The sequence below is a fragment of the Bombina bombina genome, chromosome 7 (genome assembly GCF_027579735.1).
Source record: "Bombina bombina isolate aBomBom1 chromosome 7, aBomBom1.pri, whole genome shotgun sequence".
Taxonomy (NCBI): domain Eukaryota; kingdom Metazoa; phylum Chordata; class Amphibia; order Anura; family Bombinatoridae; genus Bombina; species Bombina bombina.
In genome coordinates, this window is record NC_069505.1 from 383,829,475 (window position 1) to 383,841,886 (window position 12,412).

Genomic DNA, 12,412 nt, shown 5'->3' on the forward strand with positions numbered 1-12,412 from the left:
GCTAAAACGTTATACATTAGCAAGAGCGCTATATGGCAGTACTATTTCCTGAGTGCTCCAGACATGTGCATGCTACCTATCTAGATATCTCTTCAACAAAGAATAAGAGGACAATGAAGCAAATTTGATATAGAAGTAAATTGCAAAATTTTTAAAAAATGTATTCTCTATCTGAATCATGTAAATAAATATAGGGTTTTATGTCCCTTTAAATGTGGAAAAATGGCCGACAACCCCAGCAAATCAGCATCTCAGGCAAACTGTGTAACATTTATCATGGAACATTACAGCATGTCTTAACATGTGGGATTATTCCCGTTTGCATCATACTTCACTATACAGAGAAATATTGGGAGTTTGATGATTTAAAGGGATACTAAACCCACACTTTTATTTCGTGATTCAGATAGAGTATGAAATTTTAAGCAACTTTCTAATTTACTCCTATTATCACTTTTTCTTTGTTCTCTTGATATCTTTATTTAAAAAGCAGGGATGTAAGTCTTAGCAGCCAGCCCATTTTAGGTTCAGCATCATGGATAGTGCTTGCTTATTGGTGGCTTACATTTAACCCAGGCTCTCAATAAAAAAATGGGTTGTCTCCTACGCATCGTATTCCTGCTATTTCAATAAAGATAGCAAGAGAATGAAGAAAATTTAATAATAGGAGTAAATTAGAAAGTTTGTTAAAATTGCATGCTCTATCTGAATCATGAAAGAAAAAAATTGTGTTCAGTGTCCCTTTAAAGTGATGTCATTATCATTTGATTCCATATAAATTTAAATAAAAACATATTCTACAAATTCATTATTTATTTTGCTTGCTTTTGCTGTAAAAAAAAAAAGTATGAATGATGTATGGAACTTAAAGGGATAGTATAGTCAAAATTAAACTTTCATGATTCAGTGCTGTTGGAATTATTTGAACATTTTAAGAGATTTTGCACTAACTCCATACAAACTTTCACATGCTGAAGAAATTGGTGACTTGCTGGAACCTGCTTTTGTGATTGCTATATCTCTAATCATGTCAATACTTTTTTTTTATAGAGGTAGAAATATTCTCAGTTTTAGATTCAATGTCTGTTAAAAAAAGAACCTCAATTTTTGCTAAAAGAAGCCCCCCATACAGGTTTATAGGCCTATGGTGGTACTCTTTCAACAAGTAGCATACATTTTGCATAGTTGACATGGCCTGGATTTCAAGATGAGCAATTTAAGGCAAGATTATGAGTGGAGTGCTATCGTTGGCGCAAGGAGCTTGCAAGATCGCAGTGTTCTTTACACTCAAATCCATATTACAAGGGGCACGCTGTTTAAATTACTGCAATTTATTTATCGCAAAATTGCGGTAATTTATGCTCTCCATATTTTCTATGGGTGGCGTTGAGCTGCAATGTCCACTTGTATTATTATTATTATTATACTGTATGTATGAAGTGCCATCATATTCCTCAGCGCTGATTGAAAGTAAATGAGATCGCTTGAATACAATTGAATTTGCCGCTCAATCATTTTACATTATCTGAAAGGTTGCGTAAAGAGGTTTCCTGGAGGAAACCGTTGCACTAAACTATTTTATTAACCCCTAATCTGCCACACCACCATCGCAAAGTGACCCACTACACTAATAACCCCTATACTGCCACACCCTCCATCGCAACGTAACCCACTACACTATTAACCCCTAAACTGCCACACCCTCCACCTCCATCGCAAAGTAAGCCACTACATTATTAACCCCTAAACTGCCACACCCCCACCGCTAAGTAAACCTACTACACTATTAACCACTAACTGCCACACCCTCCACCTCAAAGTAACCCACTAAACAACTAACCACTAAACCGCCACACCACCATCGCAAAGTAACCCACTACACTAACCCCTAAACTGCCACCCCCCCACCGCTAAGTAAACCGACTACACTATTAACCACTAACTGCCACACCCTCCACCGCAAAGTAACCCACTACACTATTAACCCCATAAATCTCCACACCTTCCATCACAAAATAACTCACTACACTTTTAACCCATTTACCGCCACACATGCCAACGCAAAGTAACCCATTACACTATCAACCCAATAAACCACAACACCTCCCATCATAAAAGTAACCCAGTCCCCCATTAAACCCTAAACAATCATACACCCCCATCGCAAAGTAACCCACTAACATCTAAGCCACCTAACTTAACACCCCTTAAGTCAGTGTTTTTCAACCAGTGTGCCGTGGCACACTAGTGTGCCATGAGAGATCCTCAGGTGTGCAACGGCAGACTGACAACAGTGTGACATATTTTTTAAACTTTGCTTGTTTTTTACTCCCAGTGCAGGGGTAATTTGTAGGAGGCATGGCATAACAGCACAGTACATACAGTATGTGTGTGTTTGTGTGTATGTGTATATATATATGCTGTATTAGGCTACAATGTGTGATTTTGTAAAAATTTTGGGATGGTGGTGTGCCAAAGGATTTTTTAATGTTAAAAAGTGTGCCACGGCAAAAAAAAGGTTAAAAATCACTGCCCTAAGTTACGCCAAAGCAGACAAACCTTATCTGTAATAAAAAAAAACTAACAGGAATTTAAAAAAAAATAAAACTTATCTGAAAAAAACAAACAAAAAATACCTAACCTTACCTTTAGAAGTGAAAACATAATCTTACCTTAAAACTAACAAACCAACCATTAGTTAAAAAAAAAAAACTACCATTACAAAAAATAAAAAACTACATATATACAGACATACATTGTATATATATATATATATATACTACATGTCTAAATAATAATTAAATGTTAATATTTAATCATGTTTTAATGTGTATTTACTGTAATGATTTAACATTCCAATATTCTTTATATAGGGGAATATGTTCTTTGTATTTTTAAATGTATATTCCTATAAATATTTCTATATATCTCTATCTGTATATATTCATATAGATATATAGGTATAGATCTTATCAGATATATATGTAAATATATATTTAAAAATAAATAAATAGATATTTTTCTATGTGAAGAACATTGAAAATGAAATGGGCAACACGCTTTGGGTTGTGCACTGTAAGTCTAACGCGGTGTCAGGATGGCGCACATGAAGAATTTGTTATTGTAAGGTGCGTTATGTAAATATTAAATATAAAATATTTTAATGAATAATAATTATTAATAATTTTTAAAGTTAATATAAAATATACATATATATATGGATTTTTTTTAGAATATTTAAGTACATCTGTAATATTTACATTAGTTATTAATATTTTTCAATATTTTATATTTAATATTTACATAATGTGCCTTAAGATAACTAATTATTCATGTGCGTTAACCCGACACTGCGTTAGACTTACAGTGTAAAACCCGATGCGCATTGCACATATTTTACATTCCAATTTTTTTCACTTACGCCTAGATTTACAGTTTTGCGGTAGCCGTCAAAACCAGCGTTAGAGGCTCCTAACGCTGGTTTTTACTGTCCGCTGGTATTTAGAGTCAGTCATTAAAGGGTCTAAAGCTCACTTTGCAGCCGCAACTTTTCCATACCGCAGATCCCCCTACGCCAATTGCGTATCCTATCTTTTCAATGGGATCTTTCTAACGCCGGTATTTAGAGTCTTGGCTGAAGTGAGCGTTAGAAATCTAATGACAAGACTCCAGCCGCAGAAAAAAAACAGGAGTTAAGAGCTTTCTGGGCTAACGCCGGTTCATAAAGCTCTTAACTACTGTGCTCTAAAGTACACTAACACCCATAAACTACCTATGCACCCCTAAACCGAGGTCCCCCCACATTGCCGCCACTATAATTAATTTTTTTAACCCCTAATCTGCAGACCGCACACCGCCGCCACCTACGTTATACTTATGTACCCCTAATCTGCTGCCCCTAACACCGCCGACCCCTATATTATATTTATTAACCCCTAATCTGCCGCCCTCAACGTCGCCGACACCTACCTACACTTATTAACCCCTAATCTGCCGCCTGGACCTCGTCGCTACTATAATAAAGTTATTAACCTCTAATCCGCCTCACTCCCGCCTCAATAACCCTATAATAAATAGTATTAACCCCTAATCTGCCCTCCCTAACCTCACCGACACCTAAATTCAAGTATTAACCCCTAATCTGCCGACCGGACCTCACCGCTACTCTAATAAATGTATTAACCCCTAAAGCTAAGTCTAACCCTAACACTAACACCCCCCTAACTTAAATATAATTTTTATCTAACGAAATAAATTAACTCTTATTAAATAAATTATTCCTATTTAAAGCTAAATACTTACCTGTAAAATAAACCCTAGTATAGCTACAATACAACGAATAATTATATTGTAGCTATTTTAGGATTAATATTTATTTTACAGGCAACTTTGTAATTATTTTAACTATTTAATAGCTACCTAGTTAAAATAATTACAAAATTACCTGGAAAATAAATCCTAACCTAAGTTACAATTAAACCTAACACTACACTATCAATAAATTAATTAAATACAATACCTACAAATAAATACAATTAAATAAACTAACTAAAGTACAAAAAATAAAAAAGAACTAAGTTACAAAAAATATAAAAATATTTACAAACATTAGAAAAATATTACAACAATTTTAAACTAATTACACCTACTCTAAGCCCCCTAATAAAATAACAAAGCCCCCAAAATAAAAAAATGCCCTACCCTATTCTAAAATTAAAATAGAAAAGCTCTTTTACCTTACCAGCCCTTAAAAGGGCCATTTGCGGGGCATGCCCCAAAGAATTCAGCTCTTTTGCCTGGAAAAAAAAACATACAATACCCCCCCCCAACATTACAACCCACCACCCACATACCCCTAATCTAACCCAAACCCCCCTTAAATAAACCTAACACTAAGCCCCTGAAGATCTTCCTACCTTATCTTCACCACGCTGGGTTCACCGATCCGTCCACCGAAGTCTTGATCCAAGCCTCCGAAGTCTTGATCCAAGCCCAAGCGGGGGCTGAAGAGTGATGTCCATCCTCCGGCTGAAGTCTTGATCCAAGCGGCGGCAGAAGTCTTCATCCAGAAGAGGACATCCGGACCGGCAAACATCTTCATCCCGGCGGCATCTTCTATGTTCTTCCATCCGATGACGAGTGGCTGATCTTCAAGACCTCCGGAGCAGATCCATCCTCTTCTTCTGATGACTAGACGACGAATGAAGGTTCCTTTAAGGGATGTCATCCAAGATGGCGTCCCTCGAATTCCGATTGGCTGATAGGATTCTATCAGCCAATCGGAATTAAGGTAGGAAAATTCTGATTGGCTGATGGAATCAGCCAATCAGATTCAAGTTCAATCCGATTGGCTGATTGGATCAGCCAATCAGATTGAGCTCACATTCTATTGGCTGATCGGAACAGCCAATAGAATGCAAGCTCAATCTGATTGGCTGATTGGATCAGCCAATCGGATTGAACTTGAATCTGATTGGCTGATTCCATCAGCCAATCAGAATTTTCCTACCTTAATTCCGATTGGCTGATAGAATCCTATCAGCCAATCGGAATTCGAGGGACGCCATCTTGGATGACGTCCCTTAAAGGAACCTTCATTCGTCGTCTAGTCGTCGGAAGAAGAGGATGGATCCGCGCCGGAGGTCTTGAAGATCAGCCGCTCGTCATCGGATGGAAGAACATAGAAGATGCCGCCTGGATGAAGATGTTTGCCGGTACGGATGTCCTCTTCTGCCCGGATAGGATGAAGACTTCTGCCCGAAGATGAACTTCTTCAGCCGCCGCTTGGATCAAGACTTCAGCCGGAGGATGGACGTCACTCTTCAGCCCCCGCTTGGGCTTGGATCAAGACTTCGGAGGCTTGGATCAAGACTTTGGTGGACGGATCGGTGAACCCGGCGTGGTGAAGATAAAGTAGGAAGATCTTCAGGGGCTTAGTGTTAGGTTTATTTAAGGGGGGTTTGGGTTAGATTAGGGGTATGTGGGTGGTGGGTTGTAATGTTGGGGGAGGGGGGTATTGTATGTTTTGTTTTCCAGGCAAAAGAGCTGAATTCTTTGGGGCATGCCCCGCAAATGGCCCTCTTAAGGGCTGGTAAGGTAAAAGAGCTTTTCTATTTTAATTTTAGAATAGGGTAGGGCATTTTTTTATTTTGGGGGGCTTTGTTATTTTATTAGGGGGCTTAGAGTAGGTGTAATTAGTTTAAAATTGTTGTAATATTTTTCTAATGTTTGTAAATATTTTTTTATTTTTTGTAACTTAGTTCTTTTTTATTTTTTGTACTTTAGTTAGTTTATATAATTGTATTTATTTGTAGGTATTGTATTTAATTAATTTATTGATAGTGTAGTGTTAGGTTTAATTGTAACTTAGGTTAGGATTTATTTTCCAGGTAATTTTGTAATTATTTTAACTAGGTAGCTATTAAATAGTTATTAACTATTTAATAGCTATTGTACCTGGTTAAAATAAATACAAAGTTGCCTGTAAAATAAACATTAATCCTAAAATAGCTACAATATAATTATTCATTATATTGTAGCTATATTAGGGTTTATTTTACAGGTAAGTATTTATCTTTAAATAGGAATCATTTATTTAATAAGAATTATTTTATTTCGTTAGAATAAAATTATATTTAACTTAGGGGGGTGTTAGTGTTAGGGTTAGAGTTAGCTTTAGGGGTTAATACATTTATTATAGTAGCGGTGAGGTCCGGTCGGCAGATTAGGGGTTAATAATTGAAGTTAGGTGTCGGCGATGTTAGGGAGGGCAGATTAGGGGTTTTATAAATATAATATAGGGGTCGGCGGTGTTAGGGGCAGCAGATTAGGGGTACATAGGGATAACGTAGGTTGCGGCGGTGTACGGAGCGGCAGATTAGGGGTTAAAAAAAAAAGTGGTCAGCGATAGCGGGGGCGGCAGATTAGAGGTTAATAAGTGTAAGGTTAGGGGTGTTTAGACTCGGAGTACATGTTACGGTGTTAGGTGCAGACTTAGAAACTGTTTCCCCATAGGAAACAATGGGGCCGCATTAGGAGCTGAACGCTGCTTTTTTGCAGGGGTTTTTTCAGCTCAAACTGTCCCATTGTTTCCTATGGGGGAATCGTGCACGAGCACGTTTTTTAAGCTGGCCGCGTCCGTAAGCACCGCTGGTATTTAGAGTTGCAGTGGCGGTAAATTATGCTCTACGCTCCCTTTTTGGAGCCTAACGCAGCCATTCTGTGAACTCTAAATACCAGCAGTATTTAAAAGGTGCGGGCGAAAAAAAGCACGCGTAGCTAAATCACCCCTTCTAACGCAAAACTCCAAATCTAGCCGTTAGATTTTTGTTTTTAATTTTTTTTTAAATATATATTTCTATATCTATCCAATAATGTTAATGTAATATACAGGGCCGGATTGGCCTACCAAGATACCAGGAAATTTCCCGGTGGGCTATATATATATATACAGTATATATATACAGGGCTCAAAATTTCCACTCGCCCACTATCCATTGGAGAGTAGAAATTGAACTGTGGTGAGTAGATTTCCTAGTCCTGTTGCAAAGTAGGGGAAAGTGCTTAAAACATTAATTTAAAAGAATATTGTGGGAAAATAAGAAATGTTATGTATCCATAGAACAATTAAAATTTAGCAGATAATGTATTAGGCAAGCCAAGCAGATGATAAGTTTATTGTAATCAAAGTAACTGCAGGGTCATTTTTTCTTCTACCTCTACTGCCACTGCCTCTTGATAACATAGCTTTTCTAAAGCAAATACTGCAGTATTGACAAGATCTATATATGTGGTAGCTTCTGCAGGCAAAATCAGCTATTTAAAATGATTATCCCCTTTATCAAGCTAACGAACATCCATGGTTAGTTGTCATGGTTACTGATCAATTAGCCAGTGGCCCAGCACTCCAACTTTTGGGGTATACTCAGTACCTGGGTGCTATCCTCTATATTGTATATATGTAAACCTCTTTGTTTAGGAAGGCACTCACAGGATTTTTCTACCAACACAATTTTTATTTACAATTCATCATAACAATTTGATTGTCGACGTTTCGGCCACTGTTTGGGCCTTTCTCAAGACAAATATGTTAAGCTTGCATAGCGATCAGACCCTTAATGTCGGCGTTACAGCCGTACTCCTATAAGACAGGTCTTGTCAACCTGTAATGCCAACATGAACGGTCTGATCGCTATGCAAGCTTAACATATTTGTCTTGAGAAAGGCCCAAACAGTGGCTGAAATGTCGACTATCAAATTGTTATCATGATGAATTGGAAATAAAAATTGTGTTGATACAAAAATCCTGTGAGTGCCCTCCTAAACAAAGAGGCTAACACATATATATATATATATATATACACATACACACACACAGGTATAGGTATATAAAGATATATATATATATATATATATATATATATATATATATATATATATATAGAAATATCTATTTAAAATAAAAATAAAATTTTACTGTATGTGAAGAACATTGTGAATGTGAAATAACAACTCCTGTCTGGTTAGCGTGCAGGCTATAAGTATTAGGCTTTTTTTTCTGTGCTCTCCATTGACGTCTATATGGAGAATAAGTTATTGTGGTCGCAATACCCAAAGTCCTTTAGTTAGCGTTTGCCGGTTTTCTATTGCGTGCAAACATTTATGTTCAACTTGTAATACCCATGCTATCCCGCGTACTTCTGGCAGTGTTATTGCTAGAATGAAAGTGCTAAATAGCTTGCCACTTGTAATCTGGTCCCACATCACATGAACCAAGGACAAGAGGCATATATGTATAGCTCCGAGTAGGACATTGCTGCGTCTGAGCCTCAGCCTAATTATTTATGCAGCAAATTTGATAATAAAAGTAAAAGTTGTTTAAAATTGCATTCTCTAACTGAATCATGAAAGTTTAATTTTTACTTGACTGTCCATTTAACAGTTAAGGAGATCTGGACAACAACAACAACAAAAAACAGAGACAGGACAGAAGGCTTATTTAACACTGACACTATCTCTGGCATATTACAAGAGGTTGGATAGCTGGCTGTGGCAGGTGTGAGATAAGATTCCAAAATAGATAAAATGTGTCACAGGTTGTGTGAATTAATAATGGATGAAAACAAGATCTGTTTTGCATGGTAGGGAGGAGACTTACAGGAAGGAAGATGGAATTTGTAACAGAGGAATTCAACAAATAAGTGCAATTTTCTCCATAGACTTTCTATAGTGAGTTCACCATAATAGTTCATTAAGTACAGCACTTATTGTGATGTGCATCATAATATAACAAATACATAGCTGCACAGTGACAAATAGATATTAGATTATGGCCAATGTTTTTTTTAAAACTCAGCCTTGGCACTCTATGCCACATGCTAACTGCTAAAATACCTTTGCACCAAAGCTGACTTTGTATTCATTACAAGCTAATCCTGTGGTCTTACACACCTGCTCTTAATGTATCCTTGGATTTAGCCACCAATCAGCAAGCGCTACCCAGGTGCTGAGCCAAAAATGGGCTGGCTCCTAAGCTTACATTTTTGCTTTTTCAAATAAAGAGAACGCAGTAAAATTGATAATAGGAGTAAATTAGATAGTTGCTTAAAATTGCTGCTCTATCTAAATCATAAAAGTTTAATTTTGACTAGACTATACCTTTAAGACCCCTTCTAAAACTGCATCAATGCTAAGCATATCCCTTACTGTTGCTAACTGTACCATCAGACCTTTACTTAAAGGGCCTTTACAGTGCAAAATAATATGTTAGAGTTTTTTACATTTAAAATGGTTTATTGACAATAAATAATCCACACAGTGCATATGAATATTGCGATCATAACAATATTGATATAATAAAATTAAAGGGACAAACTAGACCTAATATTTATTCTGTATTACTTATTGTTACATACCAGACAGGCAACAAGGGGTTCCACCTCTAAACTTGTAAGAAGTACATTAAATTGTTAAATAATCATTGTTTGTTAGCAGCTGAAAATGGCCGCCAAGCTCCACCCACAGTTTTATTCTTGTCCAGTTAGCTGTTTTCTTCTATGACAGTTTAGCAGTTCAGGTTTAATAATTTTCAGTTAGCTATTTCAAATTGCAAAGATATTTGCACTTCCAGTGCAATAATCCGCAAGCCGAAGCTTCAGAGCCGTTCGGCTGACTCTTATTCTCCCGATATGCTCCCGGCAATAGTCAGGCCCCTAAGAGGAATGAAGCATAGGACACCTTTGGTGCAGATCACCCTTTCCAATATCGAGCTAACAACAGTGGGTAAATATTTATACTCACAAACGTGTGTGCACAAACAGTGCAATATCGGGCGGACCGAAACTTTATAAAGCCGTTCGGCTGACTTTCAACAAAGGAGGCTGTTACTCTCTTTCTCACCCGATATGCTCCCAGCAATGGTCAGGCTCCTAAGAGGAATGAAGCATAGGACACCTTTGGTGCAGATCACCCTTACCAATATCGAGCTAACAACAGTGGGTAAATATTTATACTCACAAACGTATGTGCACAAACAGTGCAATATCGGGCGGACCGAAACTTTATAAAGCCGTTCGGCTGACTTCCAACGAAGGAGGCTGTTACTCTCGAAAATCCAATAAAAAGAAAGGTTCAAAGCAAGGTAGAACAATGTAAAAACTTTTATTAAAAATCTTAAAACTTCGCTACGCGTTTCTCGGCTGCACGCCGTTTCATCAGGCTCTTAAATTTAATGAACTACCTTGCTTTCTTAAAAAGGCTAAGTTAACCAATGAGAATGGTTTACAAGTTACACACCCACCATAACATGTGCATTAATCAGTTAGGTGCTACGCCTCTTACAGGTATTGGGTAACTAACAGGATTGTGTTTCAGCTGTCAATAGCACATTCGGTAAATAGTGATATGTTAACATACATTTTTAGCAACATTGTACAGATAAACATAGTGAATAAAAACTCATCTTATATTTGGTACACAGCATATATACAATAGTCTGAATTTTAGATACATAAAGTGTACGGGTGGATATCCTATCGATTCTAAATTGCAGGGTTCAAAATATATGTTCAGTTAACATTAGACCCTCGCTGTGATATTACTAAATGTCCTAAAATATATATATGATGTTATCGATAATGGGTCATATATAATTGAAGTAACTGAGAAACATATTAATCTAATACGTACATACTGCGATGCATTGTATATATACGATTTCGGCTCGATGACAAAATACATGGAATTAGTCAGTGAAAAGTTATGATATTCATTATCAATTTTAAGTTTAATGGGTATCGATATGTTTCTAAACATTCTACGTGATCTTGGTTGCAACTTTAGATCCTCCGTGTTTTGTGATGCAGTCGATGACATAAACATAAGTTAGGAATTCTGTGGTGTGATACTAGAGAGTGAAGACTATCCTCTGGTGAATCTAATAAAGTGCTAAAATGATCTTAGTGTAGTGATTCTATACGTGGCCACTGTCTAAGTGGGTATAAAGTGAATCTGTGTGTAACAGAATTTTGGTTGTGAGGATAATACTAAATAATAATACTACTATTAGTAAATGTGGCTATAAGTGTCTAATATTAAATGACGTGTGTTTTGTGTAAAAATAATAATATTGTCAAAGAATGATGCAGCTATTGGTTGGTGTTGCTGTGCTTGTAAATCCCAGTTGGTCATATCACTCTCTAGTATCACACCACAGAATTCCTAACTTATGTTTATGTCATCGACTGCATCACAAAACACGGAGGATCTAAAGTTGCAACCAAGATCACGTAGAATGTTTAGAAACATATCGATACCCATTAAACTTAAAATTGATAATGAATATCATAACTTTTCACTGACTAATTCCATGTATTTTGTCATCGAGCCGAAATCGTATATATACAATGCATCGCAGTATGTACGTATTAGATTAATATGTTTCTCAGTTACTTCAATTATATATGACCCATTATCGATAACATCATATATATATTTTAGGACATTTAGTAATATCACAGCGAGGGTCTAATGTTAACTGAACATATATTTTGAACCCTGCAATTTAGAATCGATAGGATATCCACCCGTACACTTTATGTATTTAAAATTCAGACTATTGTATATATGCTGTGTACCAAATATAAGATGAGTTTTTATTCACTATGTTTATCTGTACAATGTTGCTAAAAATGTATGTTAACATATCACTATTTACCGAATGTGCTATTGACAGCTGAAACACAATCCTGTTAGTTACCCAATACCTGTAAGAGGCGTAGCACCTAACTGATTAATGCACATGTTATGGTGGGTGTGTAACTTGTAAACCATTCTCATTGGTTAACTTAGCCTTTTTAAGAAAGCAAGGTAGTTCATTAAATTTAAGAGCCTGATGAAACGGCGTGCAGCCGAG